Here is a 12,263-nt window from a genome sequence, read left to right on the forward strand (position 1 = left end):
TAAGGCAAGATAACAAGCATTTCATAAGTATGTGCCCTACATAAAAACACTACAAAAGAATCTTGTAAAGCATTCTTTCCAGGTACAGTTAAACACAAACCTGATGATTTCTGGTATAGTCCTAAGTGGCTAGCTTTGAGAATGGTGGAAGGAATGGACACAGTGAAGTTTCAGGAACTTTCATGATATGCTTCCTAATAAGCATGGATGAAACAGTTTTAAATAAAATTTAGAGTTATGAAAGAACAAGAAACATTCTTGAAATTATCCCATGTAAATCCGACTTGAGTAACACCGGAATATTCAATGTTTTCATCTAGAAAATTTGAGAAAACAGAGTTTAGGGAAAGCTTAACACATGTGCAAAGACTGAGGAGTCTTTCCAGACACTTAAATTTGATTGTATATTAGATCATATCAAGTGACCAAAATGAAGGAATAAAGTTTCATTTTTGAAGATAATTCGCTATATCTACACACAGACCTATACATATAGATATGCATGCAGCACCACATATAAATGTTATGCTTGTGTAAATATACTAATACAAGTACATATTTGCATAAACAGATGTGTTTATTTGAAAATGCAAGTATGCACATCCATGTGTGTATTATAGGTGACTCTCTCAATACAATGAGGTATGAATATGTGTTGCTATGTGTGTGATCTCTAGCTGAATAATTATCCTGAATAATGTAAGATAAAAGCAACTTATCCTATAATGTTACTATTTTGATGCTCTTTCTAATTTCAAATATACTTTTCTAAGGAGCATTTTCAATTATTTTTAAATAAATTAGCAGCTCCTCTAAAGCACTTTCTCCCAATTTGAAGTATTTCAAAGTGTATGAATATAAAATTTCAAAGATAAATTTGATTGAATGTGTTACCTTTGCTTTGATTTCTTCCTTTCTTCCCTTCTCTTTGTAGTGGTTCATCCCGATATCATTCTGTTGCACACATTTTTTCTTATGAGCGCAATTTCCTGAAAGCTTAAAATGCTGACATTTTAGCACTCCATTTGAAGAATGCTTGATTAAATATTTCAAACTGTTATTGAACGTTCAGTTTACTTCAGTTCAGTTCAGTCGCTCAGTCGTGTCCGACTCTTTGCGACCCCATGAATCACAGCACGCCAGGCCTCCCTGTCCATCACCAACTCCTGGAGTTCACTCAAACTCATGTCCATAGAGTCGGTGACGCCATCCAGTCATCTGATCCTCTGTCGTCCCCTTCTCCTCCCGTCCCCCAATCCCTCCCAGCATCAGAGTCTTTTCCAGTGAGTCAACTCTTCGCATGAGGTGGCCAAAGTATTGGAGTTTCAGCTTTAGCATCAGTCCCTCCAATGAACACCCAGGACTGATCTCCTTTAGAATGAACTGGTTGGATTTCCTTGCAGTCCAAGGGACTCTAGAGTCTTCTCCAACACCACAGTTAAAAAGCATCAATTCTTCGGTGATCAGCTTTCTTCACAGTCCAACTCTCACATCCATACATGACCACTGGAAAAAACATAGCCTTGAGTAGACGGACCTTGGTTGGCAAAGTAATGTCTCTGCTTTTTTATATGCTATCTAGGTTGGTCATAACTTTCCTTCCAAGGAATAAGCGTCTTTTAATTTCATGGCTGCAATCAGCATCTGCAGTGATTTTGGAGCCCAAAAAAATAAAGTCTGACACTGTTTCCACTGTTTTTCCATCTATTTCCCATGAAGTGATGGGACCAGATGCCATGATCTTTGTTTCCTGAATGTTGAGCTTCAAGCCAACCTTTTCACTCTCCTCTTTCACTTTCATCAAGAGGCTTTTTAGTTCCTCTTCACTTTCTTCTCTAAGGATGGTGTCCTCTGCATATCTGAGGTTATTGATATTTTTCCCGGCAATCTTGATTCCAGCTTGTGCTTCTTCCAGCCCAGCGTTCTTCATGATGTATTCTGCATATTATGGAACTACAATTTAAAGGATTTACTGCTGAAAAGTCCAATACAATTTTAGGACACTTAGTCTGATTTTAAATATATCTTTTGAAAAGTTCAAACATTTCTAAACTCCAATTAATGATGAACCACATAGAAAGTATTACCACTGTGCTGATGTACTGTTTAACATTCAACATCATTTTTTAACATAAATTTATATTTCAGCAAGTTTATCAGTGTTTAAATACAGCTACAGTTTGTATTTTGATTTTAGAATTTCACATTTTTGAAAATTTAAGTAGAATTTGTTTTACTGTCTACTACAAATTATATCTTTGGTTTCTTAATTAATAACTTTTCTAATGCAAAGCTTTGCCTTATCAAAAGTTTTTTTTTCAGTGATTGGCTTTAATTAAATCACATACATGCTTGCAGCTGCATGTAGCTCTTCAGAGTTGGGAAAAAAAGTTTTTAATATAATAAATAAATTTATCTTCGATTTTGTTGTTGTTGCTCAGTTGCTCAGTCGTTCCAACTCTTTGTGACCCCATGGACTGCAGCACGCCAGGCGTCCCTGTCTTTCACCATCTCCCGGAGCTTCCTCAAATTCATATCCATTGAGTCAGTGATGCCATCCTGTCGAGACCTGCCAGACATTCAGTGTTTCTGAAAGCATGATACGGCAGAAGAAAGAGAAACAAGACACAAAAGTTCAGAGAAAAGCGAGGATCGGGGGACCAACACCCACAGGCTCCAAGGTGAAGGTGCGAAACTGAATCCAAGCCAGTTTTGCTATACTTTCAGCCGTGAAGGAAAAAATATGCGGGGAGTTAAGCTATAACTCATGTGGCCTTCAGGGCCAAAGAACAAAGTGATAGTTAACCACTGAGTAACTAAGAAATAGGAAACAATAACAAATTATAACTAAGACTAATATTCGTATCTATAGATTTTCCACCAGATAAGTAAACCATGTGACTCTTGAGACACCAGTTGAGAAACAGTCTGGGGTCAGTTTTCCGACCCTAGGATCATATCTGGTTTTCAAAATTATGAACTGTTCCCTCTGGACTTGTTCCAAGAGTCTTATGCCTTATAGCATCCACTTTATAAATAACTGAGGCTTCCCTGATGGCTCAGAGGTTAAAGGGTCTGCCTACAATGCGGGAGACCTGGGTTCGATCGCTGGATCGGGAAGATCCCCTGGAGAAGGAAATGGCAACCCACTCCAGTATTCTTGCCTGGAGAATCCCATGGATGGAGGAGCCTGGTGGGCTACAGTCCACGGGGTCGCAAAGAATCAGACATGACTGAGCTACTTCACTTTCACTTTATCAATAATTATAAATATCTTTTGTGGCCCTTGCCAGGGTCTGCTTTTCTTTTATTCTTCCTGTCTCCTACATCATCCAACCATCTCATCATCTGTCATCCCCTTCTTCTCCTGCCTTCAATCTTTCCGAGCAACACACTATTTTCTAATGAGTTGGCTCTTTGCATAAGGTGGCCAAAATATTGGAGCTTCAGTTTCAGCATCAGTTCTTCCAATGAATATTCAGGACTGATTTCCAGAATTGAATGGTTTGATCTTGGAAGCACCCTCAAGAGTCTTCTCCAACACCACAATTCAAAAGCATCAATTCTTTGGTGCTCAGCCTTCTTTATGGTTCAACTCATATCCATACATGACTACTAGAAAAACATAGTTTTGACTATATGGACCTTTGTAGGCAAAGTAATACCTCTGCTTTTTAATATGCTGTCTAGGTTTGTCATAGGTTTTCTTCCAAGGAGCAAATATCTTTTAATTTTATGGCTGCAGCCACCATCTGCAGTGATTTTGGAGCCCAAGAAAATAAAGTCTGTCACTGTCTCCATTGAACTTATAATCTGAAGTTACAGGAGATTTTCCAGTTACTTCTGGTGGTTCATCTTTTACAAAGTACTTTTGAAAAGTTTTATATACATTTTATCAGTTCAATGCAACAAAGAAAAAACACTCTTGCACTTAATGTTAAGTGATTCTTTTTGGAAAATCTGATATCACTAATACAAAAGCTGTTATTTATCTACTTGCAAATTTTTCTTTTGTAGATAGAGCCAATATATTAACAGCCATTGTGTAATCCTTTCTATATGCAGGGGAAAACATAGATTTGAAAATAAATGAAAAAAATGTAGATGAACTGTCACTTTATTTAAATAAAATGTATGATTTCATGGAATGACATTGCAAATACACCTTATGCAGTTGCCTATATTTAATATCAACTCTGGAGAGGGTCAGTTCAGTTCAATTCAGTTGCTCAGTCGTGTCCGACTCTTTGTGACCCTGGTCGGTCTTCCCAAATTACCCATTAACTCCTGAAATAAATGCTGATGTTTCTTTAGCAGATTTTTTTCTCCTAATTTTATGCAGTCGGGGTAACACCAAGTTTCTTATTGTGGATGAAAAAAACTTTCTTGAAAAATGGACATTTAGTGTGTATTTTTAAATTAAACACTCATTTTTGTTTTTAGTTCACTGGTGCAGAAAGCAGTTATAAACATGGTTTAAGATTTACAGAACAACACACATATTCAGACTACTTTCCCCTAGGTCCCTGGCACTAGTTCTCAGTCTCAGTTTCCTGCACAAATTTCTTATACACCTGAATTACCATTCCTGTGTTCTCTTCCACTGCCTAAGGCTGGAGGCCATATCTACTGGAGCCAAAAGAGGGTAGGTAGGGGTTGGCAGTGGAAGCGTTCAGCCCTGGCAGGGTGGAATATTTTGTCACACTATTGTTTAGAATTGCTGGATCATGATAACAATAAAAAGCAGTAAAAATAAGCAATTGTAAGTCAGCATTATTATTCTTTTAAAAATTTCCTATGCATAACATACTCCCCTATTACCTGCACCAGGGACAATCGGTGCCTCCCCCATCTTGGCACCGTTCTATGCTAGCTTACTGCATCTTTTAGGTCAGACACTGGCCTCAGCGCAGGTGGACATTACAGCAAGTGTCCAGCAAGGGGCATGTGTTGAACACTCCTCACATAAGAAGAGGTTAGCTTGCTACTACTACTGCTCTTGAAAAAGTCTGCATATTGTATTTAGGATAAAGGTGTTGGTTAGAATGTATTTGAGAAAGTTCAAGTAAAAAGAGCTGTGCTCTGGATGGTCTCGGGGTCTTTCATACTTAACCAAATTAAAATTCTACAAAAATCCTGTATTTCATGGCTTATAAATGGAGCCATGGCAGAGATTGGAAGTAAAAGTAGACATTGGCAACTATCCCCCACCCACCAGGTTTTTTATATGATACAAAATTATTTTTTTTAACAAAAAATCCATGAAAAAGATATATAGGACAAGACCTTGGGACCACATTTTGATTGAAGAAAATAAATTGGGAATCTTTGAGTGTGCTTATGCAGACGTGTTCTCAGTGTGATCTTGAACTTGAAGACCAAGAGGCAGTAAGCAGTCAGCAAACAGAAGAAACAAGAACAACTATTTTCAGACAACTGATCAGAATCCAGAGGAAGGTGGTGATGCTGGTGACAGTGAATTCACAATTCTATTATCCTACACTCAACAAATGGACAAAAGTGGCCTTCCCTGGCTCCCACTATAGCCAAAAAGTTCTGAACTGACAAGACAAAGCCTTGTTCAAACTCACCACTCACCTTCCCATGTGCAGCCTCTGGGGCTTTTGCCTTTCTAAGTCTCACTCTTGTCTTTGGTCACGGCGACTGGGATTCAAAGGTTTCTCTCTCTCTCACACACACACACTTGTCACCTATAAATTCTATCTATTTATCTATCATCTTGCTTTATCAATTTTCTCTAAGTTTGTCTTTGACATTTAATCTATGGGTACCATTTCATTCAGACCAATCTTTTTTCTTTTTTTAAGGTTTTCGTGTCTTGTTTTGTAATAAACTCTGAGTAACTCCCACTATATCTCTGTTTATGTTTTCCTTTTTTCAAAATATAAATCAGAACTGTCCTAGGCAAACCAAAACCCATGGTCAGTTTAAAGTTACCAACATGACTTCGTAAACTCAGTCCTATTTAAATTCTATCTAGATTTCTAACAATGTCAAAACCTCCTCATTTGATGGATGAGAATTCATCAATTCAAGTTAGGATTTGGAAGGCAAATTGGTGACATAAAAATCACACATCAGGGGTACAGTGATTTTTGATATATTGGAAATGCATTTTTTTATGTCTGGGGCAAGACTAAGTATAAAAAAGACATGCCTTTATATTAAAGGAAAATCAGAAAAGAGAGGTTCATGCATAACAGTGATTGAAACAACTTGATTTCTCCTCTCCAAAGCTTTCTTCCCCATAATCCTCTGTATTAATTGCTTAAAACTTAAGTTTCACTCCATTCTTAATTGACGTATCTGCCCTGACTTTCATTTTAGCCTAGTAGTTCTTGCTCAGTAAAGTAGTAGAGGGAATAAAGCAGACCTAGGCTCAGCTGCTCTCTTGCCCTTTAACAGCAAGTGCATCTTCATTAGTATTTACTTCCAGCATGGGAGAGACAACATTTACATAGATCCTAGAAAGCAAGTTACAGACAGAACTAAATGAATGGAAAACCAGTGTTGAAAGTGTAAACATCAAGTCTAAAATGACATTATTTAAGGTATCAGAACCCTGAGTAGCAGAATAAAAACAAGCAATTAGGCCAATGTCAGCAAAAACTTCTTAATGATAATGCGTGTATAATACTCTCTCCAGGGAAGAAATGGAACCTAGCATTTACAAACTCTGTAGCTTAACTGGATAAAAGATAAACCACATTCTTTTGGGAATAGTATGTACTGACAAGTAAGATGTTCAGTTCAGTCATTCAGTCATGTCCAACTCTTTGCAACCCCATGGACTGCGGCACGCCAGGCTTCCCTGTCCATCACCAACTCCCAGTGTTTACTCAAACTCATGTCCTTTGAGTCAGTGAGGCAAGTAAGATGAGATAGTCTCAAATTAGGAGGGGAAAATAAATTTATGATACTCTTTGTTTCTACATGTTTATAGGTAAAATTAAATTGTCACTCACTTTTCTGAATGATAACAAAAATACGTAACTAAAATTACTTCTTTAACTACTTTTAAATGAAAAAATCATCCAAGTTGTTTTTTCTTGGAGTTATCTGCCTAACAACTGTAGTCACCCTAAATACTTTGACTTATTTTATCATTTTTAATTTCCACATTCTCAACTAAGGGCATACAAATCTGGAAAGCCACCAGATTTGCTGAAAGGGGGTTTATAAGTCCTGATCCCAAGTCAATTAAAAATGTACCACATGTCAATCATTAATATTTTCAGTCACAAAAAAGCAGTACCATCTATAGATTATTTTTCAAAACACAAAATAATGAATAGATTATGTCAAGATTTTCAACAGCTCGTTGATCTCAGCAAAAGCATCTTAATTTTGTTTTTTACCATGAACAATAAGCAGTTTTCAGGGTCATTATATATAATGAAGTTATTTTCTTTCTAGAGAAAAGTCTTTATGAGAATCAAGGCTAGAGTTAGGCAGGAACAGAGCAACATATAATTTCACAGAATTCTATTATCCCTGTGGCACTTAAGGGAAAATATGCTAGAAATGGTCTCTTGCCAAATTAAGTACACATGCATTGAGTGATTTTTTGTTTTGAAAAAATATCTTTGATCAGTTTGAGACCAAAGTTCCTGAGAAACATGCAAGCCAAGTGTGCTGTCAGAGTCTTCTCTTCACTCAGGTACCTATTGCTGCTGCTACTGGTAAGTCACTTCAGTTGTTTCCGACTCTGTGTGACCCCATAGACGGAAGCCCACCAGGCTCCCCTGTCCCTGGGATTCTCCAGGCAAGAACACTGGAGTGGGTTGCCATTTCCTTCTCCCAGGTACCTATTAGGAATGTGAAAAAAGGAAAAAAAAAAAAAAAGAAATGAAGCAGAAAACATGAGAACTTCACTGTTATTTTGTGAGATAATTTATCACGAAAAGAAGAGCTAACATCAATTTTAGTAGCAATTAAGTGGTAACTCCTCTTAAAAATTTTAGTTACCTGAGATGGCTGGATGGCATCACCGACTCTGTGGACATGAGTTTGAGTGAACTCCAGGAGTTGGTGATGGACAGGGAGGCCTGGCGTGCTGTGATTCATGGGGTCGCAAAGAGTCGGACATGACTGAGCTACTGAACTGAACTGAACTGAACTGAACTGAACTGAAGAGACATTATTTCAGCTTTGTGTGTAACTTCTCATTAAGGGTTTTGATATGTCAGAAAGATGATTTAGTGAAAGTAGGATTACTGCTCAAAACATGTTTCTAAAAACCAGTTAAAATCAATAATTGGATAAGCTATTATTATTCAGAACATGCTGCTGGAAATTGACAATTGTCAACCAACAACAACAACAACAAAAACCTATTGTCATCCATCAGTGAGTGGCATCATGCTGACTAAAGCTTATCACATATTTGAAGCCTTAACATTCTTTAAATTTATAATTAAAATAAAATTCAGTTGAACATGAAAAAAATAATGTGAAGTATCTGTCACTGAAGTAGCAATTTTGGTGTCAATATGGCAACTGAAAATAGAAAGATCAGTGAGCTAATGATATTGACATCCTAATAACTTTATTTATGAGACACAAATTTAAACGTTTTACCAGTATATGTCAGTAAAATACTATGCTATTACAGGGATGATCTCATTGAAGTATATTTTATCTATAACAACATTTATAAAATACAGAACACTGTATTTCTACAGTCTGTTACATAAACATTTTTTGATGATTCATTTTTGTTCAAAAGCAATGAAAATCTTTGCTGAGAATTTTTTTCCAAAGTGAAACTTCCTGTTTGATGCACTCTGTTTCCAGTAAGTTGGCCATAATCCTCATTGTCATATCTGGACCTCCCAGTAGCTCACACAGTAAAGAATTTGCCTGAAGTGAAAGAGACCTGAGTTCAATCCCTGGGTCAGAAAGATCCTCTGGAGAAGGAAATGGCAATGCATTCCAGTATTCTTGCCTGGAGAATCCCGTGCACAGAGAAGCCTAGCAGGTTACAGTCCATGGGGTCGTAAAAAGTTGGACACAACTGAGCAACTAACACATACACATCTTTGCCACAAACACTTTTGCTACTAACTTGTTCACAGCATAACTAGTTGGTCAGAAAGCAATTTTTCTGTCAAAGATTAAATAATTAAAAATAAAAGAGGGACATTAAAAAAGACACAATTGAACATGAGAAAAAATAACAAAATTAAAAAGACTTCACTGAGAAATACAAAAATATTTGAATACAGTTAAACATGTATGTAGATTCATGGAACAAACAACTGATTTTATAATGTGGGTTGTACCTAAGCACTTGTCTTTCATTCATATGAACACACACACACACACACACACACACACTGCTTGCCGATTTATTTCCTCCTTCAGCATCATACATTCTCCTTTTTTCTAATTTTTTTTTCTTTAGTAATAGAGGCATCAGTTTCCAAACACTATTATGCATATTTGTAACTGAACTTTGTATTCGTTGTGAAAACCTCTAGTGTTGTGTGTTTTTGGAATCTTGTCACATGCTCACTGATAGATTTTCCAAAGTTCTTTGGGAGATATGGGCTCAACTTTGAACTTTTGAGGCTGTCAACTTCATTTTCCTCTAATATAGGGTGTTTCAAAGCAAGAAACCGATTGTTAGGGGAAATCATGTATCATCAGCTCAATGAGGCCATCAAGAAAATTGTGAACAAAAAGAAATGCTAATATATTTCAACTAGCTAAAATCAGACTAGTGAATCAAAAACTGTCAACCAGTTATTTTCTTTCACAGCAAAATTGTTTTACAGCCAATTAATTATGATGCAATGTCTGTGGGCTTCCCTGGTGACACAGATGGTAAAGAATCAGCCTGCAGTGGAGGAGACCCAGGTTCGATCCCTGAGTCAGGAATATCACCTGGAGAAGGGAATGGCAACCCACTCCAGTATTCTTTCCTGGGACATCCTATGGACAGGGGAGACTGGTGAGCTACAGTTCATGGGGTCACAAAGAGTTGGACATGACTGAGCGATTAACATTTTCACATTCTTTCAATGTCTGTAGCAAAGATGTGCATAGTAAGTCAACTTAATACATTTCCTGCAATCACATAATGTATGTGTAATCACATAAATTATCCCTCATGTTTTCTACTGTTTAATATAGTGTCCATAAGGACATAATTCATGATTCATGGCATATATACTGTGCCCTTTTATCCACTATACTCCCAAATCTGGTAGCTATTATACGAACTAAATATTAAGAGTACTTAAACTGTAATCATCATGAGCATTAAAATTATAGTCAGGATCGGTATAGAAAGCATACTAGGTATCTATTAATTTCTATCAGCATGGAAATACAGTGAAATATGAACTAGACCCCATTGGATAGTGCTGGAATGTGTAAATTTTAAGAATTCTTCAATCTTCCAAGAATCAGCAGTTCCCAAAGGTCAGTTCTGACAAAAGATAAGATATATTAAGATCAAGTTATGGATCTAGTAATGTGCTCTGTATACTTTAATCCCTTTACGCAGTCAGAGCCTGCAAGCAGGCAGAGCTGGATTTACTCAAGTTTCACTTTACGCTTTGCTTTCCCACTCAGTAGCATGAAGGTGAAACTCCCAAAAGATGACAACAAGCTAGGATGAGCTCATCTAAATGCAACCCAGTCATTCAGGTTTAGATAACAGCCACTGCCAAAATAACGTATGGTTTCCAACGTTTTTTAGCATTGGTAACCAACCAGGCCCTAGCAACTGTATTAAGTCATGAGCTGACACAAGTGCAAAGTAATTTGCACGGGCTGAAAAAGAAGATTCAAAAAGAACTTTAATAATGTAAATTGTATCTGAATTTTGCCATCACCCTAGTTTACGGAAGTTAATTCCTATCCTCAGTTTCCAAAGACAGATTAATTGACAGTCCTTATCTGAGTGCACTTTGATTAGAAATGCTCTTTTCTCACCTATATCTTCCATTAGAGAGGGTGGTCGCTCAATAAAAAGATGTGACCTGAACCAAGGTTTCCATTTTTCAGAACTGCAATATGTATCTACAGGTTACTGCTTTTGTAAAGCTATTATTTTTACTGTCAACATGAATGGTGCCCTAAGATCCATTAGGTGCAATAAATTGAAGCAAGAAAACACAACATTTGACCAAATGTCTTCCTCCCCCAAAATATCTACTTTGGTGATTGAAAAATAGATAAATAACCTCTGTAATTAGACATTAGAAAAGCCTGAAGAACAGGAGTTAAATTGGGTAAGACCAGGAGGGTAACCAGATATTTAAATTCTAAAAACCAGAAAATGAGGCGCTCTTCCATTATGCAATCATTATGACACAAAAGTACAAAGAAAACTGTCTGAAGATGTAAAGACAAACAGAAGATTCCACATCCAAAAAAAGCAATGGGTTTACTTATGAAAGTTAGCTAAACATGCCATTTGCCTGTGTGACAGATTCATTTAAATTGTAATTCCCTTGGGAACATAGATGGAAGCTAGAATTCAGCCAACACTAAAATGTTGGCATGTACTGTCATTTATAAATAAGACTGTGAATTTCTGGTTTCATTTCTTATTGAGAAATTATCCAACCTCTTAAACTACATTGCCAAAAAGAATGATCAACTAGTACAAAATATTCAGTCCCTGAAAATCAGTCAAAAAGTCCTATCTTGAGCTTATCTTGGTCAATATTAGCATTAATCCCTACTTATTTTTAAGACCACTCAACATAATGAGCCAACAATGTATTTTTACTTTGTAAGATACTAAATGCACAATAAATGCTGTATAATGTTTACCTGTATGTCATTTAGACCCTTTCAATATTTTAAGGGGAAAAAAAATTATCCTGAATAACTCCATCTGTTGGTCAACACACAAGTGTAGAAGGATTGAATTGATTCTCTTTCAAAAACAGATATGTTGAAGACCTAATCCCCAGTACCTTGAAGTATGACCTTATTGGAAAATAAAGTTGATATAAATATATTAATGCAATTAGTTAAGATGAGTTCATACTCAAACAGAGTGGGTTCCTAGTCTAATGTGGCTGGTGTCTGCATAAGAATATTGTTGTGTAAAGAGACAAAGAGTTAGGGAGAAACAGCAGGTATTGATGGAGGTAGAGAGAACAGTTATGAAACTACAAGCCAAGGAGTTCCAGGAATCACTGGTTATACCAGGAACTAAGACAAAGGCATGGAATAGATTCTTCCCTATAGTCTTCCACAGAGCATGGTCCCGGCAACAA

Source organism: Moschus berezovskii, chromosome 6 (assembly GCF_049115385.1).
Source record: "Moschus berezovskii isolate FMDL1 chromosome 6, NW_MosBer_1.0, whole genome shotgun sequence".
In the NCBI taxonomy this organism is placed as follows: domain Eukaryota; kingdom Metazoa; phylum Chordata; class Mammalia; order Artiodactyla; family Moschidae; genus Moschus; species Moschus berezovskii.